This window comes from Bactrocera dorsalis, chromosome 1 (genome assembly GCF_023373825.1).
Source record: "Bactrocera dorsalis isolate Fly_Bdor chromosome 1, ASM2337382v1, whole genome shotgun sequence".
Lineage (NCBI taxonomy): Eukaryota > Metazoa > Arthropoda > Insecta > Diptera > Tephritidae > Bactrocera > Bactrocera dorsalis.
Genome location: NC_064303.1, coordinates 35,161,763 through 35,177,558, shown reverse-complemented (window position 1 = coordinate 35,177,558; position 15,796 = coordinate 35,161,763). Strand labels below are relative to the sequence as shown.

At 34.9% G+C, this 15,796-nt stretch overlaps 1 pseudogene; it reads right to left on the bottom strand.

The window, feature by feature from the left end:
• Nucleotides 1-656: 656 nt before the first annotated feature.
• Nucleotides 657-1,576, bottom strand: LOC125775572 (probable deoxyhypusine synthase; annotated as a pseudogene).
• Nucleotides 1,577-15,796: the final 14,220 nt, after the last annotated feature.

The window sequence follows — 15,796 nt, the reverse complement described above, 5'->3', positions numbered from 1 at the left end:
AGATGTTTAAATGAGTTAAGCATCCACCCACTCTACTCGGAAAAACGGGCGCACACTAATAAGAAAGCTTAGTTCACCACAGTTGACTACATTATAATACAACACCAATACAACTCACCACATCAATCAAACCACTCAACAAAAAGGATGGGCAGAAGGGAAAGCGCACGATTCGTTCCTCACTTTCCGACTATCAACATTCGATTCTCCACTGCGCCGCGGAAACTTACTTTTCGTCTCACACACTTCGGAACACACACATTCGATCCCACGCAGCGCCACGTAAATAAACTCTTCGTTAAATCAGCGGTCCGGGGTACAACTTTTATCCATCCCGCTCCGTACATCTATATACCTTCGTCGTACATTGATTAGTATAAGTTAATATAAATTTTATATCAATACTTTTTGTAAGAGTTTAATAAACATTATACTAAACGATTTGAAAGCGAGTGTTTTTATTGAAGAAACGTTGAAGTCTCTTGTACTTCTGATTGCAAATTTGGCAGCAAAATGTTCAGTAGAGTTATAGGATTTTGGATACATCTATTGTGGGAGCTTAAAAATCTTATTAAACTATTTGTGCAATATTTTTATTTAAATTATTAATTATGTTTATTTTAAGTTGTAAAGGTGAAAATAGGCCTACCGGGGAACCGAACACCTAAAAAAAGTCGGTAACGCGCCTTATTGCAAACCTCAGGGGTGGTGTGGAAAATGCAAAACTTAAAGATTCAAAAATAAATTATTAAAAATATTTATAATGTTAATAAAATTTGTTTAATTTCGTTGGAATAAAGAGTTTATGAGAAATACATATTGACTAAGCTTTATTAAAAAGTTCGTTTACTATTTCAAATTAAAGTCCACAAATTTGCATTTTTTTACAATTATTTATTATCATGGTTCGTTTTCTTTTTTTGCATTGAAATGTGTTTTATCAATGGTCTCACCAACAAACAATGGCACTTCTAAACTAGCTTCTGCATACACCTTAACTGGTGAAGCTTCTTTTTCTATTTTACCTCAAGAAATAGTCTCATATGGTCGAGCACCACTGTCACTGCCATCGAATTCCGAAGCTGTGTTAATAAAAACGGAATAATCGGCTCCATTTCTCATAAAATTCGCATTGCATATGTGACGCTTTATAATACCGCCACCAATTATAATCATTCCCGATTTGGTGGCTTTCACAGCCATAGTGTTTAGACGTCGAAAATCGGACAAAATATCTACCACTAATCCGGGGTGACGGAAAGAGAGGAAATACATCATGTCACCTAGGCTACCATCTGTAAGCGCAGGGCAAAACACAGGTATTTTATGTTTCGCAGCACAGTAGTATATTAAGCTGCTGTCGTTTATCCTTTCCCCAAGTCGTTGTATAATACGAGAAGGAGACCAAATCATCTTCTTCAACGCCACCCGCTGTCGTTACTACACAATCCACCATTTGATGTTCAACGAGGAATCGTAATGTCCCCCGTAATCCCGACGACACTAGATTAGTTGTGAATCCAAGGAATTTTGTACAGCTATGTTTTCGTCTATTGAATGATCCGTTTCATCCAAATCGGCTTCCTTCAGGTTTCAACGGCTGCTGCCTACAATCAAGCTAAGAATATTTTAAAATACATAAACCTTTGCATAAAAAAATGGTTACATTGCCAACCCAAGATTAGTAGCTTGAAACTCCGTATTAACATACGACTCAAATAATTTTGAGTAATCAATTCCTTGATTCCAATAATAGCCCGTACGATGGGTGTGTTTTCCCTGTGTTTTTTCAGTTTGTTTAAGTACCGCTTCTTTGGCGATATCTGGTTCAATGGATATTTTCTATTGTATAAAACCTAAGTATGTTCACTCCAATTATTAAACTTTAAATAAAATATTTAGTAACTTTATACAAACTGAACTTTGTTTTGATTTAATTTGAATGTTCGAATATGGAAAGCTGCACCTTTTATGTTTTCTGTCGGTCAAATGTAAACAAATACATTCAGAAGAAAACTCACCACCGAGAAATCTTAAAACAGGGCTTATTATTAAGAACTCACTACAAAAATAATATCTGAATATCAATAAATGATTATTAGTAAATATATGTCATTAATAAATAATTGCCTTTTATATTAAGCGACAATATTTATAGTTTTTGTTATTTAATAGAATAAATTTGCTAAGTATTTACTACCTCTATTTATACAGCACTGCGTTGCTATCACTGAAAATGCAAGATAGCCGCTGTTCACCCCTTAGAAAGCTACCACGAAAAGGTTATCTACTGTATATACTGTGACGGCGAATATCGCATTCGATGGAACGATGAGCTGTACGAGATATACGACGACATTGACATAGTTCAGCGAATTAAAAGACAGCGGCTACGTTGGCTAGGTCATGTTGTCCGGATGGACGAAAACACCCCAGCTCTGAAAGTTTCGACGCAGTACCCGCCGGGGGAAGCAGAGGAAGAGGAAGACCTCCACTCCGTTGGAGGGACCAAGTAGAGAAAGACCTGGCTTCGCTTGTAATATCTAATTGGCGCCACGTAGTGAAAAGAAGAAACGACTGGTGCGATGTTGTTAACTCGGCTATAATCGCGTAAGCGGTGTCTGCGCCAATTAAGAAGAGAAGGTCCATGTGACGTCCAAAAGGCTCATCATGGACCGACCAGAGTTAGCGCGGCCGAAGGTCGCCAATGCACAAAGGAGTTCTACGCAAAAGAACATGTGCACACTGTGTAAATTTTTTGTAAAAATCAATTTACCCGTGCGATTCTGTAACGTGATACAGTCTCAAGTCTCTAAATTTGAGATTTTGAGTTAGAGACAACTTTTGAGACGATTTTGCTATTCTGTAAGTGACAGTCGCAAAATCTATTACATTTCATTATTCAGAGATGTTTTTGCTTTTTTTTGTACTTTAATGAAAATAAATATGTCGATAACAAATATTAAATTTTCTTTAACATAATTAAAAAACATCATTATCCATATAAATAAAAATATGTTTACTTTGTTTCATAATATTTACGAAATTTATGTAAAATTGATTTATTTTTAACTTTTTCGTGTTTGAGTTGCTTACAGGATATAAAAAAAACGACAATCGATTAATATCTATGATGATCTCTATTCAGTAAATTCAAAATGGCAGACAAGAATTTTTTTTGATTTTGTGACCTGCTATCTACCAGGTCTCAATACTTTGAGACTAACGCTAGAGACTGTTTAGTGAATAGTAACTAGTCTCAAATTGAGATTTTACCTCAAAATGTCTCAAATAGAGACTAGAGACTGGTTACAGAATCCCGCTATACTTTTCATTCACTCAATTTACTTTTCACATCGTTCCCGTCAAAATAAAACGATTTAGTATATTGTAATATTGGCCGAGTTCCAAGTTGCATGTTGCTTTGCATTAGTACGAAGTATAGAATTCCTTAAAATCAAACTGCTTACGATATGCAAAGTATCGAGTACCGATAAATTTTTATGCGTATTAGATGCAGAGAATGTATAATATAGAGAAGATTCAACTACGGACAAGCGTGTGAACTGGCAAGAGCTAACAAAATCCTATTAGTGGATTTCACCACTTTTGGCTGAGAAGCGGAAAGGTTAAGAGCGAACAGAGCTGAGCATTCAATGAAAATTATGCTCAGAAATATATGTACATTGCAATTACAGACATATGTTGCTCTTTTGGCTACATTTTTATACGTTTACATGCAATCATATCAATTGATATGATTATCATTTTGCGAATTTTTGTGAATTCATGCAAAATTGATAATATTGTAATGAAATTATGCTATTTCAGGGTCATATTTGTAGTTAACGTGCAAATAAGAGCTATTTATAAAATATTTATAATGTTTGATAATATTATATAATTTCATATACAGCTACTCACACTCAAAATGGGACACTACTGAAAACTACTTATTTTGTATCATTCATCTTAACCTTTAACTTAAGAGGTCAAATTTCGAAACGTAGATTTAGAGGTAGTAGTAAATTTTACACCATTTTGATTGTTAAAATTTATTGGAGATTTTTTTATTATAATACTTACAAATTTCATCAAACTGATTTAAATTAATTCTAATTACTGTATTTGGAAAGAAAATTTTAAACTCTTTGTATTTTTTTGAAAAATTTGTCGTTTATTTTAGAAGCCTTTTTTAGGATTATGAGAAAATCAAAACACAAGGTGTAAAATTTACTACCACGTCATTAGTTAAAGGTTAAATATCTCTTACTTGTGCAGTAATGTTGTCGAATTTTGTTTTTTATTTTATGTCATTACATTGAAACTTAACTAAAATTACGTTTTTGATTTTTTTGTACAGTTTGATTTTCAAAATATTGGCATTTTTACATATTCATCTAGTTACTGTATGCTCACATTCAAAGTGGGACACGTGCAATTTTTTTAAAGTACCGCTATTTTCCGGACGCTGCAGTCGGCAATTTCTACTTAAATCAGTGTGTTGTTATATTTCATTGTGTTCGGATGTTAATTTCTTCAAAATGTCACAAAAGCGTCAGACTACAGTCGAAGAAAGACAGATTGTAATAAATAATTACAAAAACAACAAATCGGTAAGAGAAATATCCAAAATAGTTAATAAGAAGAAGAGCACGGTATTTAATATCATTAAGCGTTTTAAAGCCACTAATAATATTGAAAATAAAAAACGAAATTGCGCTGGTAGATGCAAATTATCCGACCGCGACAAGAGATATTGTTTAAAACAAATCGAGAACGACCCACTCTTGTCAGCAGTTGACGTAAAAAATAAGTTAAAGGAAATAAAAAATGTAGATGTTAGTGCTGAAACAGTTCGACGAGTCTTTAGGAGTAATAATTTTCACGGCAGAGCATGCCGCCGAAAACCGTTAATATCTCAGAAAAATCAACAGTTGAGATATGACTTTGCTCGAAAACACATAAATGACAATACATCGTTCTGGTCCAAAGTAAGTGTAATTATTTTAAATTTTACCTAACTTTTTTAATTCTCTCGTAATCGTTTTAGGTTCTTTTTACAGACGAAACTAAAATAAATCTCTTTGGGCCGGATGGAAAAAGATTTGCTTGGCGGAAACCTCGTACTGAACTTCGTGATGCGGCGATTAAAAAAACAGTAAAATATGGCGGTGGGTCTCTTATGATATGGGGGTGTATGTCTGAGTCTGGAGTCGGTAAAATACACTTCGTCAACGGAATAATGGACTCTAAGTATTATATTGATATTCTTAAAGAAACTGTGAAGGAAAGCGCCGAAAATCTCGGCATAAAAGACGACTTCGTGTTTTACCAGGATAACGATCCGAAGCATAAATCTTGGAATGCGCGAAACTGGCTACTCTATAATTGCCCGAAAGTATTGGAGACACCTCCCCAGTCTCCAGACTTAAACGTAATTGAGCATTTGTGGGCGGAATTGAAAAAAAGAGTTGCCAAACGTAGAGTGAAAAATATTACCGCTCTGAAGGACGCTGTAAAGGAAGAGTGGTATAATATTGAGCCAGAATTTTGCAAAAATTTAGTGGGAAGTATGCCCCGACGTCTGCATGCTGTGATTGCCAGCAATGGGAAGTCAACCAAATACTAATCATGCGTCCAAAGCAATATTATAATAAAATAATTTTAGTGTCCCACTTTAAGAGTGAGCTTCAATTTAAGCAATGTTCAAACCAAAATGCAAATTATTTATTTGTTTTATGAAATAAAAGGAAAAATTGTTTTGTTTTGTCTTTAAATATTATTAATAAAATGAATTATATTGAAAATAAACTTTAAAACTTAAGCAAGGCTTCAATTTTGAGTTTAAAGGTAAAGGTTCAGGAGAGCGGCTTTTCCGAAAACGTACACCAATTTTCACGGGAAAGGTCTTAAATTACTCGTTTTTAGTTCTAATTTACGAATATGTTAGGCGCGTGCCTTTAAAATCAGTATTTTCTTTGTTTTTATCAAAAAACATCGTATTTCCCGAAATCAAAAATTCACTTTTGCACTTTACACGTCTTTGGATGTTGAAATTATACTTTCTATAAGTTATATTCACGTAATTATTGATGTTCTTTCGTTAATCAATAAGATAAATAGGTTTTTTTGTTATTTTTATAAAAATATGAAAAACTTTACAATCACTTCACTTCAACGAAAATGGCAAGGTATGTTCGAAATTATGGCACAGCTGTTGTAAATTCGAATGGCCACTATTGATTCATGATCGTTTTCGAATTATCGAGCGCTCGAAAAATAATATCCCTGGTCGGTCCAAAACCCCGGTGTTCAAAATTCTTCTGTGTCCAAATTCTTCTTCTTTCTGCAATAATAATGAATTATAAATTTTCCTATTATGTATTTCTCATTTTTACCAATTCTCGATCAGCCTCAAATATTGAGAGTATCGATATTTTAATTTATTTATATTTTCCCAATTATTATTATTTTTCTATTGTGTATTTCTCATTTTTACCAATTTTCTTTCAAACTCGAATATTGAGAATATCGATATTTTAATTTATTTTTATTTTTCCAATTAATAATATTTTTCTATTATATATCTCTCATTTTTATCAATTCTTGTTTAGTCTCGAATATCGAGAGTATCGATATTTCGAACCCGATCACTGCTTGTATCACTAGTTCTCAATTGAATTTCGAACAGTGATGCCATTTATAGCGTGAATATTGTGCAAAATCGAAATATTTATTATTGTTTTTATTGCAAAAAAACAGAAAAATAGATAACGCGCCATATATATTCGTAAATTGGAATTAAAAACACGAATTTTAAGACATTTCCCGTGAAAATTGGTGCACGTTTTCGGAAAAGCCGCTCTCCTGAACCTTTACCAGTTTAAAATAGAGGAATTGTGGACTTTTCGCAGTGTCCCATTTTGAGTGTGAGTAGCTGTAAATATGCATGAATACGGTTGTCTATATGTACATATGTATGTATGTATATGAGATACCCTAAGACACTTAATATTATATATTACAATAATATTATATGTAAATGACATTTCATCATTTAAATTTTCATACGCATCTAGATATTAGTGCATAGTTACATACATACATACATATGCATATGTGTACGACATTGGCGAACAAATAATGTATACATAACCAACATACAAATGTGCGTATACATGTAAATATGTCACCCACAAAAGATACAAACATTGCTTTACAAAAACAAGAATCGTTTTAAATAGCATCATACATACCTATATGCGTACACATGTAAATATGTGTGTATGACATGCATACACAAATAATGCATGCACAACATACATACTTATATGCGTTCACATGTAGATATGTTACCCGCAAAAAGTACAAATATTGTTCTACAAAAACAACAATCGTCTAATATAGCATCAGCTGCGTCACAAGCCAATATGGCAGCCAAATAGTCGATGCCCAAATTTGTAGAAAAACACACAACAACAATATTTTCATTCATGAACGCAAGCGCACTTTCAACAGGCAAACTCGCTTCATTCTTAAAAGTAGTCACCATTACATCTCCCCGAGCATGCCTTTGCCAACAAGCGTCTTTTCGCGACGGTGGCAAATGCTAAAAATCATAATTTGAACAATTTCTGATATTTGTATGAGAAGGAAAAAGTGACAACATAGTTTATTTGTCGATTTCCAAGTCAAGAAATATTTCAAAGAAAATATTCAATATTTCGGAAATACATAGAAATTATTGTTTTAAGTACCACTCGCTTAAATATCCGCAGTCGCTTTTGTACCATATTATATTTTTAAGTATTTATACAAACCACAAACATCTCTATCTTTGATTGTGGCACATAACCGGGATTGACTGTGATTAAATTTGTATCTCCAATATACTGTGGAGCACACACCACCGCTTCGATTAAAATAAAAAAACTCTTTTTACTTTAGTTTTTAATAATTTTATTTATAAAATATATTTATATTTTATAAAGTGATATAAGCCGCAACGGCATGGAGAGACTTGAATTCTGAGACGAGGTGCCGGAGCTGGGGATCGAGGTTCCGCGGATTGAGGTCGCCGCGCAGGGTATAAACGAATCTCCAGTAGACGAACGTTGATAGCGAATGTCCATGTGTGGCTTGTGTAGATCGAATTGTCTTGTTGAATGTTGATGAGCGCAGTGCCTGTTCGAGTGTTAACGTGCGAATGTAAATTTTATGTAACGAATGTATTGTTTACGCGGCGCAGTGGGAAATCTAATTGTATCAGCGAAGAGGGCTCGACGATATGTGTGCCTGCTTTTCCGTTGCCAACCTTTTTGTTGACTCGGTTGATTGTGTGGTGAGTTGTGTTGTATGGTGATGTATGAATATGGTGTCATCGGACGTGGTGAGTTGAGCTGTTCTATTAGGCTGCGCCAGTTTTACCGAGTGGAGGAGGTTAATGCTTAACTCATTTAAACAGACTGTATTTGTCAAGGAATGTAAAAAACATTTTTACGCGGCTTGCAAAATTTTTTTTTTTTTTTTTTTTTTTTTTTTTTTTTTATAGTAGGAGGAAGCATCGAAAGCCGGAGTGCGGGACTTTAATCCGCTAAACCTAACCTACTCCCACCTTACGTCTCTCCCACGGGACCACTGGACAAAGTACTTACTTCATGGGAGAGAAGAAGACGTTTAAGTCTCCTCTATTGCACGGACTGACTGACGCCTAATCTGTTCTAATTGTCTCAATTTTGTCATAATTTGATTTGCCGCCTCACTGACAGCTTTCCACTTTACAGAGGACTCGCACATAAGTGCTGTCAAATTTTCCACCGTGATACTACCTCCAAGGGTGGTTTTCAGCTTTTCTCTTATGCTTGAAAACCTAGGGCAATAAAAGAACACGTGTTCAGAGTCTTCTCTACACTCTGAACACGTCGGACAGTATGGACTAATGTCATGACGATATTTGAAAAGGTAGCTTCTGAAGCAACCATGCCCACTGAGTATTTGGGTAAGATGGAAATCCAGGTCCCCATGTTGTCTACCTGTCCACGAGTATATGTCCGAAATCAGTCGGTAGGTCCACCGTTCTTTGCATGAAGTTTGCCACCATTGCTGCCACATTGCAATGCTTTTATTTCTCTCTTCTCTTTTTGCTGTGGTAGACGTCTCTGATAGATTATATATTCGCGCGAATTCGTCTCCCTGGATGTCAATCGGTGCCATACTGGCTAATACCTCGGCGGCGTCATTTGAAATAGTTCGGAAAGCACTTATCACGCGTATTGCTGATAGCCTATGCACTGTGTTAATAGGTCTGGCATATGATTTTATTTCTAGCGCCTGTATCCATATTGGAGCCGCATACAGGATAACTGAACTTATTGCCTTAGCTATTAAACATCGTCGGCTGGAACGCACACAGCCTTTATTAGCCATCATTCTAGATAACGAATTATATATTATATTTGCTTTACGTGTCGCATTCTCCAAGTGTTCCTTGAACTTGAGCCTTGAGTCCACTATTACCCCAAGATACTTCAGCTGCGGCTGTGAAGTAATCTCACATTCTCCTATGGTCAGCGATATTTGCTCTTCAATTTTCCTAGAGCTTATGAGCAAGACTTCTGTTTTCTGCTCAGCCAGCTCTAGACTCATGGTAGTAAACCATCGGCGCAAGCCATTTATGCTATCATTGCATTTGATCCGGAGGTCATCCAGATGTTTGGCTACAGCTACCACTATGAGGTCATCCGCATATGCGATTGTTTTCACATTTTTTGGTTGCGGTATTCTTAACACCCCGTCGTACATCAGGTTCCATAGCAGCGGGCCTAAAACCGAGCCTTGCGGTACTCCACTGAAGATAGTGTAGCTCTGAGTGCCCTCGTCCGTCTCGAATAGCAATCTCCTATTTTGAAAGTAACTCATTATAATATTTATCAGATAATAAGGAGCGTGTATATCGTGCAGAGCTGTTATTATATTTGCCCATTTTGCGGAGTTGAACGCATTCTTCACATCCAGGGTTATTAGCGCGCAGTATTTTTTCCTACCACCTTTCCATCTTTTTCCGCTTATTGCACATTTTGCAGTATCAACTATTTCTCTTAGTGCGTCAATGGTGGACCTCTTTTTAATAAAGCCGTATTGTCTCTCTGATAATCCGCCGGCTTTTTGGATTGCTAACTCCATACATACATATGTATGTCGTACCAAACCTACATATATAAAATGCATATTTAGGTAGTAATACAAATTTTATTGAATTATACATACATTTGCAAAGATTTATGGAATTCATCATAAAATAGCTCAATTTTAAAATACTTATATATATATACACACTTATGTGCTTTCATAACAAATATATATATGTATGTATACCGATCTATAAATTATACATATGCAGCATCGTTTGCGCATAGTAAAAAAGGGAATCTGTAAGCGTACATTCCTTAACATTGGAATAATTATTGTTCTCATTTAACACTGAAAATGCTCAATTCTGCTATTTTCGACGCTCCTGTTAAATATTGGTGAATCCGCTTATAGAAAATAGTACCCCTGATTTTGAGGTGAAATCCACTAATAGAAAAGAGTACCCCTCCAAAAAATGAAATATCGTAAAACGGTGCTGCCCGTGAACCTTCTCTATATCAGACGTTCTCTGTTAGATGCGCATACATTGAGCATAGGGCGCATCTCTATTTTTTGTGATGCTCAAATTTGTGATAATGGCCAAAGAGGAAGTGTAAGTAAAAATATTTGTTTATTTTTATTTAATAAATAAATTAAAATTTCTTTCATACCTGTATTTGTTATTGCAGTGATAAGAAGTGGGCACATGCGTGGAAAACCTTGCTTATTGACGTAAGGCTATCCCATGAGGAAGATTTTCGATCGAAACGAAAAAAGCGTTCGGTTCTTTGGGAACAAGTGCTCCGGGGATGAAAGCAGTAGCACCAGAACTTCCGTTTTCGCGCGATGATGTGACTAGGAAGTTCTTAAACTTCATGGTCACATATAAGCGGATAAAGAAACGAAACAACAAATCGGGCGAAGTGGCAACGACTTGGGAATTCTTTGAGCTGTTTGACAACGTGTACGGGAGTAGAGTGGATATCACCGTACCGGAGGAAATTCTGGATTCCTCTCTACAATACTCAAACGAATATAGTTCCGAGCATGGTACTAGTAGCGCCAGTGGTGCTAGTGAGCCTCCTCCAAAACGGGCGCGGTGTGAAGTTTTGAATTTTTTGCGGACAGAAAGTATGCAAGATAAAGAAGTTATGAAGGCGTGTCTAGAATGTGGAAAAGAGCGTCTAAAAATAGAACGTGATAAAGTGGAGGAGATGAAGAAAAGCTTTGGACAGATTGAACCATATATAAAAATATATTTGTAGCACTGGGTAATCAAAGCCATAAATGTGCTCACAAGTGTACCTTAATATGAAGTAATAAATTGAATGTGTATGAAAGATGTTCCTGAATATGAAATACAATCCATAGTTAAGTTTGTTTACTATACAAAGTGTTGCTTCGATCTTTATTTAAGCAGAATATAATGTTGCTAGCCTGTTTCTTTTGTCCTTAGCTTCAGGAGATGTTTGCTCTGTATTGGTTGACGAATTAACAAAATATTGAGTGTCAATATCAACATTTTCGGGAGATTTTCCATCATTGATAATTAAATTATGGAGCACTAAACACGCCATTATTATTTGTTTAGCAATTTTTAAGTTTTGAACATCAACATAATTCAAAATGCGAAACTTCTTTTTTAATATTCCGAAAGCTTGCTCTATACATAATCTAGTCGAACATAAAACAATTGGGGTACTCACAACGTGTCATAAAGTTATAAGTTATAAAATTGTTGTCGTAAATCACTTATCAATCAGCTGATTGAAAAAACATAAATTACAATATTTGCAAAAATAAGTATTTCGCAGTCAAAATGCCAAGGAGAGGTGAAAATTTTAAAATAATGGATGCGCTGTGCAAGAATCAGGCATTAAACCTGATAATACTTGACTCAAGTGAGTTTTACCATTATAAGCAAGTCTCACTTTGATATTTATTTACGTAAAAATTAATTTCCAGGCGACGACGAAGATGCGGACGAAATGTTTGAAAATTTTTCATTGAGTTTACTTTGTTTATTAAACACTCCTAGAAGTGTTCATCTCGGAGTGCCAAAGTCATCCCAATGGCGACATAATGTGCTTAGGCACTTTGATGACAGCCGCTTCAACGAAATAATTCGTGTTGGCCCGGACGAATTTTGCCGCATACTATATTATATAAAGGACGATAGTGTATTTAACACAAATTCTAGTGGAGCGCAACTTCCTTTAGATTTACAATTAAAAATAGTGCTATTTAGGTTGGGATCTTCCGGAGATGGATTATCCATACGAAAGATTGCTTCATTGTTTGGGTGATGGGGGCACTATTCAAATTATAACTAAGCGCGTATTTAAAGCAATATTGAAATTAAAAGAGAAGTTTCTGTTTTGGCCAAATGAAAATGAACGGTTGGAAATTGTTACTGCAACGCGGAAAGAGATGCCAGGTTGTATAGGATATATTAATGGATCCGAATTAAAGTTGGTTGAAGCGTCAGCCAAAAAACATGAACTTTTTTATTCACGAAAACGCCAATATGCTATTAAAATGCAAGCTGTTTGTGATTATAGGCTACGAATAAGACAAGTCACAATAGGATACCCTGGAAGTGTTCATGATGCCAAAATCTTCTTGAATAGCCCTCTTGCAAAACATCCTCAACGATTTTTATCTGACTCTCCGTGGATTGCTGGAGATAGCGCCTATCCACTCTAGGAATTTTTATTGACACCGTTCAGGCAAAATAGTACGGACTACACTACGGAAGAAAGAGAAAGTTTCAATAAGTACTTTTCAAAATATTGTGTGCGAATTGAGAATTGTTTTGGCATTTTAAAAGAAAATTCGGTAGCTTGAAGGAATTGAAGTTTAGAATGATAAATGAGCAAAATAAAAAAGAATGCAATGAGTGGATCATGGTATGCTGCATTCTTCATAACATACTAATCAATTTCCAAACTGAAAGCGAAGAAAGCGTTGAAATTAACCCACCTCAATATAGCTTACCACCAGGAAGTAACACAAGATCTAGCCTTCTTAACTTCATACAAAATCATAGATTAACTTAAAATACATCATTATTTAAAAGTATATTTACTATTCATTAGTATTAGTATTCATATAAAAATGTGTGTTTTTTTTTAATTTAAAAATTAACATAAAAAGTAATAATTAAAATAAACTTCAGGTACATCAATTCATTTCAGGTAATTTAAAATTCTCTTGAACCACTTCTTGCAATTCTTCCACTTATTTGTATTTGTTTTTCAATTCTTCCATTGCCAATCTTTCTTTCATTTGTATTTCCATTATTTTTATTTTTTCATTACTTTCCAATTCTTTTAGTTTCATCTCCATTTCTTTGTCTTTTAGTAATAATTCTTGCTTTTCCCTTAACTCTACTTATTTTTCTTTAATTCTCAATTCTCTTTCTCTTAATTCCAACTCTTTCTCCTTAAAACTCATTTCTTGCTCCATTTTCTGCTTTTTCAGCTGTATCATTTCAGACTGAAATTGCAGAATATCTGATGCCGCAGTTCTGGAATATATTCCTTTAGTCTATTATTACACGAGGCGACAAAAGTTGCTAATTCTCGGGCGATTCTCTTTTGCTGTCGCCCATTACCTTCACACGAGCAACTTGTATTGCGCAACTCTGTTCGAGTTTTTTTCTCATTCTCTTTCACTTTACTTTAACCCATTGTCTACTTTTTACTTTAACCCATTGTCGTTTCTTTTTCCTTATGGGTATTTGGGCCACTCTATCACATATATTAATCAGTTCTGACAAGTAAGAAATACATTTTATTTATAATTCAAAATGAAAACAAAGATTATATGACAGAATTTCACATACATATGTCACCCTTTTCACTATCGTCTGAATCAATTTGTATGGCTTTCTCCATACATTTCACAATATCTTTAATTAATTCGATTTTTTCGTCATACTCCATTTTCTAAAATATTTAAATTATATATTATGTATATTTGTATACATATTTGCAAATTACTTGCCAAAAGATGAAATTAAATTTTTTAAATATATTCAAAATATTAATTTCAAAAAATATACTCAAATGCAACTATGTACTACGAAAGAAAGAACACGAATGCCGAAAAACGTCGCAGCGAACTGCTACGAATAAGAACACAAAGCGAGTTGCTGAACACTGGAAACTCGGCGCGATTCTCCTCTCCTCGTCGCCCCCTCGCCTATAAACCAAGAGTTGCCGAGACAAAAGTTGCTGCGTGTAATAAGCGAGTTACGAATTGTCTTATCTATTCCTTCGCTTTCGCCTTCGCATACATCCGCAGAAGACGCTGACTCGTTGAGGTCTACTTCCGAATAGTTTTCGTTGTTTTCCAAACTTTCGTTTTTTACTGCTGACTCAACCACTCTACTGCCGAAAATTTCTTCCATTTCATAAAAAAAACGTACACATTTTAAGTAAAGTGGCTGAAATAAAAATGTCTAGTTATTCTAAGTACCACTAGAAGAATGAATAACATTTAAATTCTCAAGTTCTGATGCGATTTATTAGTCGTTCCGCTTCATTTTATGGTTTGAACCATTATGCTTTGTTATATGTTGTACGCATATAACGAACCTTCGAGCGTGTCAGCTTCCAGTCCACCGCAATGTTGCTCTCGTTTGAAAATCGTCTATAATACAATTGAGACGTTGGCTTCTATAATTAAAATTATAATAGATTACTTCTAAGTTGTATTTTAATTAATATATTTATCTCAAAATCCCTGTTTTGTGTCAAAAATTCAATCGTTTTCGGAATAATGGAGCAATATAATGTTATACAGATAATATAAAAATGCATAATAAATACAATTTAACTAATTAAATGCGCTTTTAGACAAAAGCAAAGCGGGTGCGTTCCAACCCAACCAGAAAGTGGCTATTTGAAGAAGAAAAGGCGTTCCTCGACAAAAGAAATTTGAAAGAAATTAAATTCAAACACAAATGTAACCACAACACAAAATCAAACTTATGTAAACAAAACTCAGCTGATCAGTTATGACGAACCGAATACATAGCGTTCAGAATCGTATTTGCGTAAACTTATTTTAGTATGCAATCCAACAACAAATTTTTTACACTAGCATAAAAACTTATGACTTTATGATTTTACGATGCTTTAAGACACGTTGTGAGTACCCCAAATGTTAAAAAGTATTTGTTCTGGCAACAAATGACCATTGTCTCTGAATGGGACCATCAGAAATGTTTCCAGAGGGTAAGCGACATCGCACAAAAGGTGACATTCTGGGGGAAAAGGAATACGCTTCTCCAATATCGCTTTCCTAAGTGGACTATTCCGCCAAATAGAGGCATCATGGCAACGGCCGGGGTAACCTACAAAAGCATCTATGAATCTGAATTCGATTTCTGCAACAGCCTATAAATATACAAATGAGTAAGTTTGTGTCAACTGCTATTAGTTATCTTACCTGAACCACAATTGAGCACGTACCCTTTCTGTTGTAATAGCTAATACCGTGCATAAAAGGTTGTGGGATTCGAATATGTGTTCCGTCAACACAACCCAATACAAAAGGAAACATACGCGCTCGGCTTGTCTCGAATAGCTCCATCGTTCTTTTTTGGCTAAGTTCTGTTGACGGAAATTTGATTAGCTGCGTTTTCAGCTGAGAAATC